Source organism: Corylus avellana, chromosome ca9, assembly GCF_901000735.1.
Source record: "Corylus avellana chromosome ca9, CavTom2PMs-1.0".
Taxonomy (NCBI): domain Eukaryota; kingdom Viridiplantae; phylum Streptophyta; class Magnoliopsida; order Fagales; family Betulaceae; genus Corylus; species Corylus avellana.
Genome location: NC_081549.1, coordinates 9,367,936 through 9,376,117, shown reverse-complemented (window position 1 = coordinate 9,376,117; position 8,182 = coordinate 9,367,936).

Genomic DNA, 8,182 nt, shown 5'->3' with positions numbered 1-8,182 from the left:
CCATCTACATTCATAGAATTGTCATTTACATGAAGAAAGATAGTATAACATCTATTTCAAAAACAACAAGAAAACCTAACCAAAACCAGCAGTTTAATTTATAAATTGAAGCATAAAGTACCTTAAAAAACATTGAAGCAAATTGATAATTGATATTTTCTACCAATACCCAAATGTTATAATTTTTCAACTTCAGAAAGAATAACAAGTGCTCATAGTTACAAGAGGCCCAACCTATTAAACCCTAAACGAAGTATTGACTAAACATCCATCAAATGCAACTTACTATTTATCATATAGACATAATTACATGTGTCACAAACATGCAGTCTCTACGTCAATCATATACAACCAAACTATATATGTTACAACGAATATGGACTTAATTACATGTAACATAAACAAGAACAAAATATATAATAGGTTTACCAACTACAAACTCACAGACAATGCACAATCTAGGTCGATAGGTTCCTCATTCTCCAACTTCTCCGCAATACCTGGAGATGATAAAACAATCAATCAAGAAGCAATAGGTACCTTTCTTATCAGGATCGTAGGCAAAATGACATTATTATAATACAACAAAAAATGCACTAACTACAATTATAAATCATCATCAATGCAATATCTATCTCTATATATATAGATATTTCGACTGGAAAATAATATCCTTTTAAAATTAGACGCAAACACAATGCTAACGTTTAGTAGTAGAAATAATAACAAACATCATCGAGGTCACTATCAACAATAACAACATAAAAAACAATACTAATTTCAATTAAATGTATCACCAAACCAATGAAGAACAAAACATTTTACAACAATAGTGTATATATATATATATATTCAAGAAAACTCAAACAAAAAAAAAACGAATTGCATTACCTGATCCACTCCCCACCGATGATCTCACCCCTAAACGGGCTGAAGATTCTTTGTCCGGCACATCCTTAACTCGAGTCATATCGGATGAAGACCTCGACTGCAACATGGACTCAAGTTGACGAAAACGTGCCTCATACAAAGTATTCATGGTAGCCTCGCTCTCAACTAGCCGCACAGCAACCTGCGCATCAACCTGCTCTCGCTGTGCATCTAACAACGCAGCTACCTCTGCCCTGTGCCTCTCCCTCTCAGCTTGCTGCACTGCTACCTGCTCTCGCTGTGTCTCTAGCAGCGCATCCATCTCTTGCTTGTGCTTCTCCCGCTCAACTTGTAGTGCAGCTTCTATCATTTCTGGGACACCAAAGCTCCCGGGAGGTTGTGTCTGTGGTGCGACTAGTCTATAGTAGGAGTGTATTCTGCCGCGCACAGATAGTATACCTGCTCCAACCTGGTGAACCTGACCAGCGTACTCCGGCTTATTGCCAATCCCCTGTGCGTACGCATTGTCGGGTGCCCACCTTATGGTGCCCTCGGTTACAGATCTTGTAGCCGCAGGGTCAGTGACAAGCAACTCCTTAATCCTCTCCTGTATGGTACACAGTAAAAGAAGCAATTAGGCTTATTAAATTAAAATACAAAGAAATATACATTAACCAAGACATATCAGGAATTAGTAGCATACACATCTCTCCTTGACCAAGTCATTTGGATATCAGCCATCCTTCTTCACGTGTGTGTTGATGTAAGACTGCGCTCGTGTTGGCGGAGTCCCGGTATTTATAAGCTACATAAACAAATAAAACATAACATAATCAACATATATATATATATATATAACTGATCAAAAAACACACATACTTCTTCATATGTAGCCGTGGCATAGCTCTTTGACCCAGTGCAGTGAGAATCCTTGTTCTTTGACCGGATTCCCTTCATATATGCAGCATATTCCTACACAATTAACATTGTTAATATTTTAGTCTAATACATTCATTTTAATAAAACTAAACAAAACTCACTAAAATATGTGACTTACTTGATTCTCTTTAGTACACCATTTCTTCAATAATATATCCATGTCCGTTATGTTGTACGTGGATAATTGTCCCCCTTCCCTAGCCTTCACTGTCGCCGGAGTATCGTCAAACGTAATGTGAAGACTCCACTTCAAGTCATACCTCCAAGTCTTATGCTTGTTTCGTATATCAAGGAAAGCGTCCCGTTTTATAGCCGCGATATCGCACTCAGGCGGGATATAGAAATGCTTCTACGTATATTCACACGTATATATGCATTAACAATACAACATCTATTTGAGATAAATAGATGAATATATATAAATAATAATCATAAAGACAATAATATTTAATCATAAAATACCATCAATGCATCCCAGATATCCTCCTTCCTACGCTCTGGTACATTCTTCCACTCGTCGCTAATCCTTACATAAGTATTGTTCCTGACGAACACTCCGGTCATTCGTCTAAATTTTGGAAGCGCTTTGTCCCACAGGCTGCCACGCAGGGTTATACTCACGCACGATCCTCTAGCCAACGGGGATCTCCCACAACTTATGACATGACTTGACATTCAAGATATGGTAGCGGGTGATGTCATTTTGATCTACACCTAATACATTAAGGATTTAAACAAGTTAGTTATTATTTAAACTAACTACATATTAAAATAAAAAAAATATATTACGATTTTTTAGCACATATACTTACTTATCGTCCGAACCTCGTCCACCGCCAATGGGCGTGTAGCGGCATCATCGGAATGCGTGTCCTGCGCGACACCATCCTCATCGCCCACATTGCTATCCAAGGGCTGTGTCTCATCACTATCATCCACCTATGATCTAATGGGGTACGGGTTCCACTCGAAATGGCCATGGGAAACGATCCCCAACTCGCTCAACGTCGTAAAGTCAAGCGTGAAAAGTGTGGATGTGCTCGGCTCTAGCAGAGTATGCTAAGAATTTACATGAACGTCAGAAACAAAGCCCACGTCCTGCCTCGCATGGGTCTGCCCTTCCACATGATGTGGAAGTACTAGTCTATACCCTTCTGGCTCCATATTAGCCCGGGGGGACGAATGTAACGCATGGGCGGTTGATATCAACCGCACGGTCGGTTGCCTCTATGCTTTTCTCTTTCCCCTATAACTCATATCTTTCTACAAAATACGTTACGAACCAAATTAATATTTAAAATAAGTAAATAGGTACAAATATATGTAAAGTAATCACACATTTAAAATTTTAAACATATACTAGTTACTCAATTAATTATATATCGTTTCCACAAACTACATATGCATTTTATGGTTAACCTAAAAAGCAGTTATAAATTAATGTAAATATTTCTTTTAAAAAAAATAAAAAATACAAAAATTCACAGATAAGGGTGTACTCCAATTTCATTAAATGACATACGCTTCAATTGGTTTTAAATCGGATCGGACGTAATCGACATCATTAGGTGCATTAACATGATCATGATTGGTACTCAAGAGGAGGGACTCAATCTCGTGGTAGCTGACACTAGAATCATCAGACCCTTGACCCTGACCAACATCATACACGTTTCTAGATTTATTCCTTACAGCGCAAGCCCAATCTGGGTTCCTTTCATCTTTGACGTAAAATACTTGGTCAACTTGTGAAGTTAGCACAAACGGCTCATCCGTAATACTCTCTCCGGTGTGGATAAGGTTTTTGAAATTGACAAGCGTTATACCATACTCGTCAATCTTGTACCCCCTCTCCCTCGTGTTGTTCGTCCAATCACACTTGAACATAACATACTTTGTTCTATCGTAGTATTCAACCTCAATTATTTGGGTTAACTTCCCGTCATACGTTTCGCCATCAATACTCGGCACACACATGGCCACTATTTTGAGCCATTTTTTCGATATCAACTGACAGAGTGCGGAACAACTTCCCGTTAACCACATATCTGTTATACTTGACTGCCGTTTCCTTTGGCCCTCTACAGTGCATTACCAGTTTCTCATCCAGCTCTTGTTTGCGTAGGCCGTCCAATCCATTGACCTGCGTACAATGGAGAGCGATATATGAAATTGGTGTATAAGATTTGTAAGCAAAACAGATATACAAATCATTTAACCGGTAAGAAGACATTATTTTTACGTAGTCACAATACCAATCGACAAATTGTTCGAAATGTTGGCTTTCCAACTGATCGTCCGCTGTTCGCCCTCTAAGAGTTTCCATGTGCATCATACAATTTGAAATTAAATTCATTATACTGCATTCGAAATTAAGGTTGTACAAGAAATGGTAGGGCATGTACTAGTGACATGACTCACGTCCGAAGCGGTAGGAACTCGTCTGAGTTAAACAATATATATCGATGAATCTGTGTCAGTGTAATACGGTTGAGGATGACTCGTGTTCCCGCCCCCTTACAACCAACAGAGTTTCTTTGGGCCTTATTATGAAACGTCGGTGCGTCATCCAAATACATCGAGCAAAATGTCACCAACTCAGTTGCTATGTAGCCCTCCGCAATACATCCCTCAGGAGCCGCTGTATTGCGCACATTAGATTTGAACCCCCCCTAGACTCCTGTATATGGAAATCAATCAATCAATTGTAGTGATTCACTGCCTTTTAGTGGTAAGGAAAAAAATAATAATAATAACTTAACGATCAAAATTTACCTCTCAGCCGGATACATCCACCTATACTGAGTTGGTCCATCCAGTTGGCATTCACGGACAAGATGCACGACAACATGAACCATGCTAGTGAAAAAACTTGTTCCATCTTGCACAAAGTCACGCAGACTTTACTCTGGAGTCGGTACAAATCATCTAGTGTCAGCGTAGTTGAACATATGTCCCGAAAAAATGTTTTCATCTCAAACAAAGGTCTGACCACGTTACCTAGCAGTGACCCACGTAAAGCAATAGCTAGAAGTTGTTGCATTAGTATGTGATTGTCATGACTCTTCAAACCCATCATCGTACGGTCTTTGAGTCGTACGCATTTGAAAATATTCGAGGAATAACCATCGGGCACCCCCACATCTCAAAGCACTTTCAAGAAACTGGTTTTATCTTCATTGGACATCGTGTGGCAAGCTGGGGGCATATAATTTTTTCCATTCTTCGTAAATGGATGAAGTAGACGTCTCAATCCCATCTCTTGCAAGTCTTTGCGAGCATCGTAGTTGTCATTTGTTTTCCCTTTTATGTTGAGTATTGTGCCAAGAATATTATCCATTACATTCTTCTCTATGTGCATCACATCAATGTTGTGTCATAGTAAATTATCCTTCCAATACAGCAACCTAAAGAAAATACTCTTCTTCTTCCATAATACATGATTGGTCGTTTTTGGTCTGGTGTTGGGAGTACTCTTCTTCTTATTACTGTCTGGCTTTGACTTGCCGGCATCCTCATCCCCAAATGGCATCCATTCTAACTGTCTTAGGATTTTATCTCCACTTAGCACATCGGGTGGACATTGTAGTTCCTGGTTACCATCAAAATTTCTTTTATTCTTTCTCCACGGATGATCCAAGGGCAAGTATTGCTTATGACCCATAAAACACCATTTGTGGCCCTGTTTTAACCATCGAGACCTTGTTGACTGCATACAACAAGGACATGCCTTTGTTCCTCTTGTAGGCCATCCTGACAGATCTGCGTATGCCGAGAAATCATTAATTGTCCATATCAATTGTGCTCACAACATAAAGTGTGTTTTGATGGAAACATTAAATGTACGTACCCCTACATTTCATAATTCTTTCAATTCCTCAATCAAGGGCTGTAGGTAAACGTCTATATCCATTCCAAGTGAGCTCGGGCCTGGAATAATCAGGGATAATATAAAATATGTTTGTTTCATGCACATCTAAGGAGGCAAGTTGTATGGCACAAGCATTACAGGCCAAGTGCTGTGAGATGTACTAGGGTTCCCAAAAGGATTAAATTCATCAGAGGTTAGTCCAAGCCTTGCATTCCTGCTGTCCGCAACAAATTTCGGATATAACTGATCAAATGACTTCCATGCTCCACCGTCTGCCGGATGCCTCAATTTGCCATCCTTTGTGCGGTTGTCTACATGTCATTTTATATGGGGCGATGTATACTGCGACATAAACAACCTATGTAGTCTTGTTATGAGTGGAAACCACCGCAACACTTTTATTGGGCGTTTCTTACTTGACGATATGGGTTGACCGTCCTCATCTAAATGAATTTCATCTTTTCACTTAGATTTGTCACAAACTGTACATGAATCTAACTCTTTGTTGCCCTTCGAAAATAATATGCAGTCATTACGACAAGCCGGAATCTTCTCATACCCGGGTCCCATGTCCCTTAGATATTTTTTTGCCTCATGGGTCTTAAACGGCAAACCTTCATTATCCACAGGCAACAATTGATTGATGAACTGAAGGAGAGATGAGAATATCTTGTTACTAATTCCACCAACACACTTCAAGTTGTACAGATGAACAGTTACGCTCAGCTTGCTATGCTTGGTCCTATCATATAGCGGTGTCTTTGCCTCTTTAAGCAACTCGTGGTACTTTTGGGCATCAACTTCATCCACTTCTTCGACTACGATTTCTTCATCACCCTGCACAATGACCTGAGGCTCACAATTGCCTTCCCTGACATCGTGCATGCCGAACACATCACGCAACATAGCGTGCATATTTCCACCATGATCACTGCTTCCACCTGCTTCATCTGTGGCCGGACGATTCAAAGGAGACGGTTCAACATGGTCCCGGACAGGCTTCTCACCATGAAACATCCAGTCCTTTTATGTAGGAAGTATGCCTTTTCCCCCTATCAAGTGGGCGAGAACAATGCCCGGGGGATAGCGTCGGTTAAGGCAACACACCTTACACGAGCAGTAAATCTTACCATCAGGTGTTGTGTAGTTCCCAACTGCAAAGTCCATGAACAATCTACAACCGTCTCTGTATTCCTTCGTACCCCTAGGCTTTGTCATCCAACTCTTGTCCATTGTTGTCTACGAACATTAGAGAGAAATATACACTACTTAAAAGTATTCAATAAACTCATACATATTAAATGGAATATACATGCGAACTTAATTAGATGCTAAGGTTGTTGGTAATTTTTTTTTTTTTTTTTTTTTAGTCATGCAAATTTCTTAAACTTAAATGAAATAACAACTATTCCAAATGGGGACCATCAATAATGATCACCTATATATCTAGGCTAGTTATTTTCGTATTTTTTTTAGTATGGTTTAGGGCTTCCTTCATGCACTTTTTTAATTTTTTTTTTTTTTTTTTTCCTTTCAAATTTACATTATTTGATATTGTTTAACCGTTAGCATTCTTCATTCACATTCAGCTTCTATTATTTTTTTCCCAAAAGTTCATATATATGCATTTGTTAGATGTTGGGGAACCTAGTCAAATAAAATAAATCTAGCTAGGGTACCAAGTCAATTTATATATATATATTGTCAAAGTATTTGGTCGTATAACATTTATAAGTATTAATAGGGCAAAACCTAAACAATATACAAGTCTAAATTTAAATGCATTTATTATTATATATCACTAAACAAATTAAATAAATAAATCTAAGTTAATTACTAGTTTCCAGATATAATCGATCAAAACCACATGGTTGTTCATATATACCACGTGCATACCAAATAACAATCAAAACACGGGGGACGAATAACTTAATTAATTAACAAATTAACAATAAAGAACTATCTCAAACAAAGCAAAAATTTAAATAAGTTAACAATAAATGGGAAATTGTTATATATAATATATATATAGCCGGCCATGTATATACTATATATACATATGCATTACCCATATATATATATATATATATATATATATAGACAATCAAATGAAGGCTCATCAAAACAAAAATTTTCAAACCACAACAACAATCACCAAAATTAAATAAAGTAGTAAAGAAATAAGACATAAATTTTGCTAACAAAGTAGAAATATGTTGAAATACTACTCTTCAAAAATAAAACCAGCTAACCCGAGAAAACTTATACATTATAGTAGAAAACTTACAGTGAGTTTATACTTTACAAAACCTTTTATTATTATTATTATTATTATTATTATTATTATTTTTGTAAAAACTTGACTTGTTCTCAACAAACATCCGATTTTTCTTCTACCGCAGTAGCACAAGAATTCTAACATTTCTTCTATAAAGCAGCTTCCACAACAACTCATAACATTGGTGGTTAAAGGTTAATTTGTGTGGGTTAATGGAATCAAGG